The sequence below is a fragment of the Chrysochloris asiatica genome, unplaced genomic scaffold (genome assembly GCF_000296735.1).
Source record: "Chrysochloris asiatica unplaced genomic scaffold, ChrAsi1.0 scaffold00001, whole genome shotgun sequence".
NCBI lineage: Eukaryota > Metazoa > Chordata > Mammalia > Afrosoricida > Chrysochloridae > Chrysochloris > Chrysochloris asiatica.
Genome location: NW_006408519.1, coordinates 30,031,953 through 30,042,924, shown reverse-complemented (window position 1 = coordinate 30,042,924; position 10,972 = coordinate 30,031,953).

Below are 10,972 nucleotides of genomic sequence, written 5' to 3'. Positions count from 1 at the left end.
AACAACAACAAGGTTCCTATCTTATCTTCCAAGTTGCTGTTGTCAATTGTAGATAGTTCTTTAAAAAGCATGGTGCCCAAGGCAGACTTTTTTTTACTGGCTAAACAATTTATTTTTAAGCACTTTAAATAGCTGATCAAAAAAAACTTACAAGTCTAATAAGTAAAACACTCTCAAGTCAATTAATAACTCACAAATTTAATAAATTGATCATAAATACATTGGTTCTCAAATTACCCCCCTCCCAAAATCTAGCATTTTAAAAATTAGTCAAATTACTATATTTTGTAGCTAAAATCATATTTTACGCTGATTACATATTCTAGCTGGAAATGATAAAGCTATTGTGGCAGGTAGAATAATGGACCCCCAAAGATGTCATGTCTTAATCCCAGAACATATAAATATGTTACATTATGTAGCAAAAGAGATATTTCAGATGTGTTAAATTAAGAACTTTGAGATAGGAAGGTTCTCCTAGATTTCCCATGTGGTCCCAAATAATCACGAAAAAGCAGTGGTCACCCAGTCCATTCTCGCTCATGGAGCCTCCAAATGTTTCATAGTACAAGTGTGCCCCACAGAGCTCTTGATGGCTGAGTTTCTGAAGTCAATCACCAGACCCTTCTTTGAAGGAACCACTGGGTCGACTCATTCAAGAGCATTAATCATTTGGACCACCCTGGGATGCCAAAAAGCAGGATCTGTAAAAGTGGAAGAGGGAGGCCAACAAGATCTGAATGAGAAGACTAATCCACATGACATGGCTGATTTTGAAGATGAGAAAGGGGCCACAAACCAAGGATGTGGCAGTCTCTAGAATCCAGACAAAGCAAAGAAACACACTCTCCCTTAGAACCTCAAGAAAGAAGTGCGTCCTGCAGACAGGCCAGTGAGACCCAGGTCAGACTTCTGACCACCAAAACTGTAGCATAATAAATGCATTGTTTACATCACTAAACGTGCGGTTATTTTGTTTCAACAGTAATAAGAAGCCAGAACAGCTAACCTGGCTGAGTCTAGCAGCCCACGCCTGCAAACTCTTCCCTACTGATTCTGTCCCTTCACATGAATTCTCACCAACATTTATTCTGCATGTCCCACACCCCAATCTTGGGGATCATTGTACAAATGAAAGTCACAGTCGTCTCTACAGCCTAATTCAGAAGCAAGACTTACTTGATCCCCTCCTCTACCACCCCAGTTGTGTGGGCTGAAGAAGCTAGCCCTATCAGTGGCAGGTATAACATTTTCTGCTTCTCGTTTTGTAGATGCTTAATTGAAGCTGAAAGGAGTCCTCTTGGTGCAGTGGATTAAACAGTGACTGATAACCAAAAGGCTGGTGTCTCAAACACACTCATCTCTGCCAAGAAATCTGGAAGACAGCTCCCTGGCCAACTTATTGGAAGAGATCCATATTTGTGTCCATTCCAAAGAAAGGTGACTCAACAGAATGTAGAAATCGTTGGACTACATCATTAATATCATATGCAAGTAAAATTTGGCTAAAGATAATTCAAAAACAACTACGACAGTACATTGACAATGAACTGCCAGAAATTCAAGCCTGGTTCAGATGAGGACATGGAATGAGGCATATCATTGCTGACGTCAAATGGATCTTGGTTGAAAGCAGAGAAGATCAGAAAGATGTTTACTTGTACTTTATTGACTCTTCAAAGGCTTTTGACTGTGTGGTTCATGACAAATGATGGATAATGTTGTAAAGAATGGGACATTCCAGAACACTTAACTGTGCCTATGAAGACCATGTAGATAGACCAAAAGGCAGTTGTTAGAAAAGAACAAAAGGACACTGAATGGTTTAAAATCAGGAAAGGTGTGTGCCACGGCTATATTCTTTCACCATGCTTATTCAATCTGTATGCTGAGCAAATAATTCAAGAAGCTGGATTATATGAAGACGTGTCAGGGTTGGAGGAAGACTCATTAACAACCTGCGATATGCAAATGAAAACAAAAAGGACTTACTGATGAAGATCAAAGACCTTCACTATGGATTGCACTTCAGTGTAAAAGACATAAAGGTCTTCACAATTGGACCAATAAATAATAAATGGAGAAACGATTAAAATTGTCAAAGACTTCATTTTGCTTGGATCCATAACAGTCAAGAAATCAAGCAACTTATTGCATTAGGCAAATTTGCTGCAAAGGTCTTCTTTAAAGTGTTCAAGAGCAAAGATATCAGTTTGAAGACTAAAGTGTGCCTGACCCAAGCCATGGGACTTTCAACCACCTCATATGCATGTGAAAGTTGGACAGTGAATAAATAAGAACAGAGAAGAACTCATACATCTGAGTTATGTTGTTGGAGAATATTAAAGTATCATGGACTCCCAGAAGAAAACAAACCAATCTGTGTTGGAAGAAGTACAACCAGAATGCTCCTTGGAAGTCAGGATGGCAAGACTTCATCTCTTGTACTTCGCACATGTTATTAAGAGGAATCAGTCCCTGAAGAAGGAAAGACACCATGCTTGGCAATGTGGAAGCCAGTGAAAAAGAGGAAGACCCTCAAAGAGATGAATCGAAACAGTGGCAGCAGCATTGGACTCAAATGTAACAGCAATAGTGAGGGTGGTGCTGTGTTTCATACTGTTGTGTAGAGGGTCTCTTGACGGCCCCTAGCAACAACATAATTTTAATAGACATATTTTAATATAATATTTAGAGGACTTGGGTTGATTTTGCTACCTTAGCGTGTTATGAATAATAAATCTATGTACACATGGACAAAAGTTTATCATTTAAAAATACTATAAACTACAGCTGATAAGAAGAGAAGGCATATGCATAAGAACACCCACACTTGCAGATAATACCCACTTATCCTGGCTTCAGTGACTGGATGATCAGAGCTCAACCAGAAGTAAAAAGAAGAGAAAAAAAAAAAAAAAGTATTCTCATACAATTTGATGAACTTGACCTATACCTATGGAAGCAGTAGCTCAAAAGAGGGAACAAGTCCTTACAGCAAGAATCATTCCCACACCCTCCACACACAGAGTAGACAGGGATGGGCAACTTGGACATTGGCTACCCAAAATGAGGGGTGGGGGCTACAAAGGCAAGAAGTGACTGGCTTACAAGCTTTCAAGAGGGAACCTAGATCCAGAGGGCCTGGAGGAAGGTAGAATCTCCAGAGAATAGTATTCAATCTGTCTAGGTGAGGCTGATGCAATGAAATGCAGACAGGTCTCTTGTGATACAACAGTGAATAATTGTTATCAGGACTAATTGTGAGGGTTGGAAATGTAAAGGTAGATGTTTTATAGCAAGGAGGGGAGTGATTAACTTTTCAGTCTAGGAGCGGAGGTACCTAGGATCATCAAGGGAGAAGAGCAGAGAGCAGGACCCTACCCAGAGAAGCAGTGATGCCTGAAATGGAGCCAGAGATGATGACATGGAGACTTTAGATCCAGAGAGGGAGAGCGACTGTGTGCTGAAGACCCAGGGAGTGGGGGGCAGGGGGGAAGGATTGCATGGAGGGGATTGTAACCATGGCAATGAGATATACGATAGAATGAATGTAAAACTAATGTTCTCCCATGTAAACTATCACATAATTCACAATAAAACATTTAAGAAAAAAAAAATACTATAAACTACAGTGATTAATAGGAACAGAACAAACTGATGGTTCAGTTTTGATTCTTTTTGAAAGAATTTCATGTGATTTTTGTTTGTTGTTGTTGTTAGGGGCCGTCAAATTGGTTCAGACTTATAGCTACCCTATGAATAACAGAAGGAAACACCACCAGGGTCCTGCACCAACCTCATAATTGTTACATTTAAGTCCATTATGTTTTTGTTTTTTTAATTGTAGCTATATACAACAAAAACGTTTTCCATGTCAACCATTTATACATCTACAGTATTTTATTCTTTTTAAAATCTTTTTTTATTCTCTCTCCTTTTTTTTCTTTCCCCTTCTTTCCCTGTTCCCATTTGTGGAAAAGTTTCCCATGGTTTGTCCTAATGAGAAAATAGACATTGTTTCTCTTCTAGTACATGAAAAAAAAAAAAAAAATTCCTTTCTTCTTCATCTTCCTTTTTCTTTCCTTTTCTTTTTAACTGCCTTCCCCATCACCCAAGTTAGCACTTGTCAATACTCTACCCAGTAAATAATTCTCCCTTCCCTCCCACCCCTGGAAATCATCATAAAATGTTTATTACAGAATGAAAATCTTTTCTTGACTTTTTACAGTAGTGGTCTCATACAATATCTGTCCCTTAGCCATAGACTAATTTCACTCAGCATAATGTCCTCCAGGTTCCTCCACGTTATATGCTGCTTGGCAGCTTCATTGCTATTCTTCAATGTTGCGTAATATTCCCTGGCATGTATGTATCAAAGTTTGTTCAACCATTCCTCTGCTGATGGGCATGTAGGCTGTCTCCATCTTTGTGCTATTGTGAATAATGCTGCAATCAACATGGGTGTGCATATACCTAATCTGTGTGATGGCTCTTATTTCTTGAAGATAAACACCAAGAGAGAGAGAGATTGCTGAATTACATGGAATTTCTATTCCCAACCCTTTGAGAAAGTGCCAGACCATTTCCACAGTGGCTGCACCATTTTACAGTCCCAACAGCAGTGTAGGAGGGGCCTACACTCTACTCTGTCTTTATCATTTGTTATTTTCTGGGTTTTTTAAACCTTGATATTAATGCTGGGGAACCCATTGTTTTTGCCACTGTGTCAATCCATCTCACTGCGGGTCTTCCTCTTTTTTGCTGACCCTCCATTTTACCAAGTACGACATCCTTTTCCAGAAATTGGTCCCTCCTGATAACATCTCCAAAATATAAGAAATGAAGTCTTGCCATTCTGGCTTCTAAGGAGCATTCTTGTTGTACTTCTTTCAACACAGATATGTGTGTTCTTCTGGAAGTCCATGGTACTCTCAATATTCTTTTCTGACACCATAATTCAAATGCACTGCTTCTTCTATGGTCTTACTTAGTCATGGTCCAACTTCCACATGTATATGAGGTCACTAAAAATGCCATGGCATGGATCACTCGCACTTTTGTCCTCAAACTGACATCTTTGCTCTTGAACACGTTAAAGAGGACTTTTGCAACAGAAATTATTTGATTTCTTGACTGCTGATTCCATGAATGTTGATTGTGGATCCAAAAAAAATGAAGTCTTTGACAACTTTCATTGTTTCTGTTTATTGTGGTAAAAATACATATAACAAAACATTTGCCGAGTCAGCATTTTCTACCTGGCAATTCAGTGGCATTAATATTGATGATATACTTCACGTGGTGCCACCATGCTCACTAACCTTCTCCAACATATTCCATCATGAACATAAACTCAGTGCCCCAATGTCCTAACTTCCCCGTAAAGATGTTGTCGGTTAACATGACGTGATAATGGAGTAGCCTGTGGATCCTAATCTAGTCTGAGTGATGTTCTTATGAAAGAGAAGACCCAGTGACAGACACAAAGGGAAGATGACCACGTGAAGACTGAGGCAGAAGTGCAAGCCAAGGAAACCCTTTGGCTCACAGAGTTAGGAAAAGTCTAATCAGAACCTTCTCTTAGAGACTCCAGAGGGAGCATGGCGCCCAACATGTTGACTTGGACTTCCAGCACCCAGAACTGTGAGACAATACATTTCTGTTCTGATAAAAACTAATACCCAGTTTTTGGTATCTTGTTCCTACAGCCCTAGGAAGTAAAATCTACTGATGATCAGATTTTCAAATTCTCTCCACTGCGTTCAGGAAGCAACCTGAGAGTGGTGGAGTGCAAGGGGTTGAAAGTGCATACCAGAGGCAACACGAGATGCAAAGCTCTCAGATCCCTGCATGAAGAACGAGTTCTCTCAGAGTTCAGAAGGGAAGAACCACGTGGGAGACAGCAGACACCCACAATGCACTCTTCCCAAAGCCAGGTGAACAAAGGCTCCTTCAGTGGAATACAGGAACAAGATGGTGTGGCTTGAGGGACACAGATCAGCACTTACCACCCAAGCCCATTTGATGGTGTTTGTTGAAAGGTTTCTTTGAGAAAAATAATAACAGTAATAAAACCATGAAAATTTCCCTTGGGGGAGATGGGGGCACGGGGCTGAAGTTTTCTGTGTGCCCTGGGATCCTAGTGTCTGAGCTCCATCAGCATTCTAGAAAGCTTTCAGAAGTCCCGGTGAACCCCAGGTAGGTTAAAGGAGCCCCTAGATAGAATGGAGGGCAGGGGAGTCTAGAGGAAAGTCTCAGAGGGCTGGCAGGGGCTGAGGGAGAACTGCAGCTAATGGCTGCAAAGGGCAGCTGCCAATGACCACATCCTGAGAAATCGTATTTGGCAGAAGACAAAGAAGACAACAAAACAGTGGCACTTAACCCACATAAAAGTGTTTGTGTGGTTCCCCCTTCTCTTTATTTTTTAAAATCTGTATTCAATTATTTTAATTATTTTTTACTATTTCAGATTTTTTTTCCAAAAAAATTATTATTACTATTTCCAAGGAACCTCTATTTCTTTCGTAGAGGCATCATGGCATAGTATGAGCCCAAAGCTTGGGTCCGAAGACCTGAGGCAACTGAGTCCAATTAATAAGCCCTTCAGATATAGAAAGAAAGAGCCTGGATTATTCCCAGGAAGCTGACAACTGGAACACCTCACAGCAAACAGGCTGATTTAATTGGGGTCCAACTGACTCTTTGTTACAAGCACTTTTTATATTACTTCTTAATAAGGTTAATCACGTACTACGTGGGGGGGAGGGCTATTAACTCTAAAATTCACACAGAATCACAAGGTGGTCATGATGCCTCAATGAACGTCTCACAGGAAGACATGACTAACTGTCCTGGTGCCAGTTTGTCCAGATGGTCACTCCTTATCAGAACAGGCTCCAGGCTCCAGGCAGAGCCAGGCAATGATTAACATTCCAATCTAAAATAGTCAAAACACAGTAGGAAACCAGGACGAGGTGGCAGGTGTGTATAAGATGCTTTCTGGCAGTGCTTGATGACATTTACTCTCAACTCAACAACATCGTGATGCTGTCCAAATGGCTGCACTTAACACTCTCAGTCATGATCAAGATTACAGGACCCAAAGCCAGCAGGGCTGGGCTCAAGCCAGCTCTGCTACTTCCTACCTGTATGAACTACCCATCTGCCTCGGCCCCCTCATGTGTAAAATGGAACGGTGGAAGTATCCATGTCACAGAATTGCTGTGAGCAATAATGGAGTTAATGCATTGTACATGACTAGATACATCTGAAGTCGTTAAAGCAGTGCCTAACATATGTTGTTGTTGTTGTTGTTAAGTGTCGTCAAGTCAGTTCCAACCCATAGCAACCCTGTATAGGGTTTCCAAGGAACAGATGGTGAGCTTGAACTACCAACTTTGCAGTTCAAAAGGCTTTGCAGTCTGGCACATTAACCCACAGCACCACACCAGCCAAACATATAGTACGATTTATATAACTATTTGCTATTATTATTCCTTTAAGTCCACTTTCCATTTTCTGGTTTTGCCTCCAATGGTTACCAAGGATTTCATTTTACTTGGATCCACAATCAACACCCATGGAAACAGTAGTCAGGAATGCAAACGACATGAAGAAGAGTGAAGATAAAGACACACAAAAAAAGCAATGACTCCAAAGGGCTCACAGACCACGTGAACACCAATCTCCACGAGCCCGAGACCAGAAGAACTAGATGGTGCCTGGCCACCACTGGTCTGCTAGGTATCACCATAGGAGGTTCTGGAGAAAGGGGGAGAAAGCGGTAGGATAAAAGTCAAACCTGGAACTGAACCCATCTCTATGGTTCAACTTTCAGCCAGATGATACAAAGGCCTATAAGGATGCACTCCTTAGAATAACCAATTACAGGAGATGAAAAGGGTAGCGTTGGCCCAGGGATAAAGCTCAGGAGGCAGGGAGGGATTGGAAAGCACAAAAGAAAGTGGTAAACACAGGAAAAAAGTACAGAGAGTGTTACTACACTTGAGGGATTACAATCAATATCACAAAACAAAATGTGTATAGATTATTGAACTGAAAAGCAATTTGCCCTGTTAACTTTCACTCAAATCACAATATGAAATAAATAAAAGAGAAATCAACCAGCATATTACACTAAGAAAATCTGCTGTAAAAGGCTTCTTTAAAATATTAAAAAGCAAAGATGTCGATTTGAGGACTAAAGTGCATCTGACCCAAGACATGATCTTTTCAATTGCCTCATTGCGTGTGAAGACTGGACAATGAATACGGGAGACTAAACAAGCATTGATGCATTTGCATTATGGAGTTGACAAAGAATACTGACTGTACCATGGACTGCCAGAAGGGCAAATGTGTCTTAGAATATAACCAGAATACTCCTTAGGAGAAGGGATGGTGAGACTTTGTGTCACATACCTTGGACCTGTTATCAGGAGGGACTAGTCCCTGGAGAAGAATATCATGCTTGGTAAAGTAGAGGGTTAGTGAAAAAGAGAACGACCCTCAGTGAGATGACTGACACAGTGGTTGTAACAATGGGCTCAATCATAGCAACAATTGTAAAGCTGGCGCAAGACTGGCCAGTGGTCCCTTCTGTTGTGCACAGAGTTTCAATGAGTCAGAACCAAGTCGACAGCACCTAACAGCAAAAAGATCTAGCACTAAAACCATGTAGCCATCAGTGGCTATAAAAAGAATTCATAATGACTAAATCATTCTGTTATTCTTGTCATTAGCTGGCAGCGTGCCCAGGACAATGGAACAAAACACTACCCAGACCTGTACCTTCCCCATGATAGGTTGGAGATCAGACCCTTAGGACCCAGTATTTTGTTTTCACTGGCTGATTTCCAGAAGAAGACGCAGGCCTGCCTAGTCTGTCTTGGTCTGGAGGCTTTGCTGAAACCTGGTCAATGTAATCACAACAAGCAAAGCTTCCACTGACAGAGATGTGGCATCTGCACACCAGGCGTACTGGTTGAACATCAAATCCAGGTCTCCAGCACAAGAGGCAAGAAGTCTGCCATGGAACCACAGTGCTCCTAAATCATTCTCTTGTTGTTATTGTGAAGTGCCGTCAAGTCAGTTCCAACCCATAGTGAACCTGTATAGGGTTTCTGAGGAGCAGTTGGTGAGCTTGAACCACCAACCTCATGATTCAAACCGACTTTAACCCTCAGCACTTACAGTTTAAATTAGTGGTCTCCAACCATCCCATCAATAAAGATTTTTGTTTTAACATAAACCCAATATAAGTGCATTTATTCATATATTTATTTCTGAAGTATATGCAGGCACAAGCATTAGACTGGGAGTCCTAATAGCATAGTGGATTATAAGCTGGGCTGCTAACCACAAGGTCAGCAGTTCAAACCCACCAACCAGTCTCAGAAACCCTACACAGTATTGCTATGAGTCAGACCTGACTCAAGAACAACACAATAACAACATTATCATTCACTAACATTTCAGAGTCATCGTGAGCAATGTTGTTGGTGGTGGTGTTGGTGGTGTTGTTGTCAGGTGCCATCGAGTTGGAACTGACTCATAGCGACCCCATGCACAGCAGAACGAAACAATGTCCGATCCTGAGCCAACCTCACTACCGCTGCCACACTTGAGTCCATCAATGATGCCACCTGGCCAATCCATCTCGTTAGGGGTCTTCCTCTTTTTCTCTGACCCTCCACCTTACCCAGCGTGACATCCTTCTCCAACGATTGTTTCCTCTGGACAATATGTCCAAAGTATGAAAGACAAAGCTTAGCCATCCTGGCCTAAGTGCTGTCAAATCAGTTCTGACTTATAGCGATGTTATATAGGGTTTCTGAGGAGCAGCTGGTGGGTTTAAACTGCCAACCTTATGATTCACAGTCCAGTGCTGATCCTGCAGAGCCATAGCAGAAACAATGATAGGTATCAATTCATATTTCAAATAGGCATGATAATTTTGAACTTTGGGGCCAATTTTTTGTCAGATCTTTTTAGCTTATAACAGAGCCAATCAGGAAGGCCTCTAGGAGAAGCCGTGTCAAGGCTGACACCGTCTTATAACAGAGCCAATCAGGAAGGCCTCTAGGAGAAGCCGTGTCAAGGCTGACACTGTCTTATAACAGAGCCAATCAGAAAGGCCTCTAGGAGAAGCCGTGTCAAGGCTGACACCTTCTTGTTCTTTTGGGACTGCAACTGTAGCACCATCTATCTGTTGTTTCCTCCCAAGAATCTTTTCAAAACCCTTGTACATTTTGTGAGATGAGTTTAATTAAAGTTTAACTAAAACTAGAGTATATAATTCATACATCCATTTGGCCAGGCTCACACAAGTTGCAATTTGTCACAGTAAACACTGCAAACAAATAACTGACTGAAAGTGCCTTTGGCCCCCACTCCACACTGAAGTCAAAGAGCCTCAAGATATTAAATGTTTGTAAAGCTTTTGTGATCTTTCCCCAGAGATTCATCAGTTACTTCTTTGCTCAGCTCTGTACCCCAAGGATTAGGGCTGAACTCATTGGACTACATCCCCCAGACCCCCTTGCCAGTCGACTTCTGATTGGATTTGACCAATAGGAGATGGTGGCAGGAAACGGTGAGTAGAGGGAGAGTAAATTCAGGGTACCTATTCTACACTCTCTCTTGGATGGCCCCTCATCCTCCCGCCAGCTTTCTGAACGGTTCCAGCTGTCACTGGGTTCTCCTCTGTGCCTGGTTACTGATTTGTTGTTGTTGTTAGGTGCCATCGAGTCGGTACCGACCCATAGTGACCTTATGCACAGCAGAACGAAACACTGCCCGATCCTGGGCCAACCTCACTATTGTTGCCACGCTTGAGTCCATCCATGCTGCCACTTGGCCAATCCATCTCGTTGGGGGTCTTCCTCTTTTTCTCTGACCTTCCACCTTACCAAACATGATAGCCTTCTCCAGTGACTGATAGTTGCTATGAAGTCGATCCCAATTCATG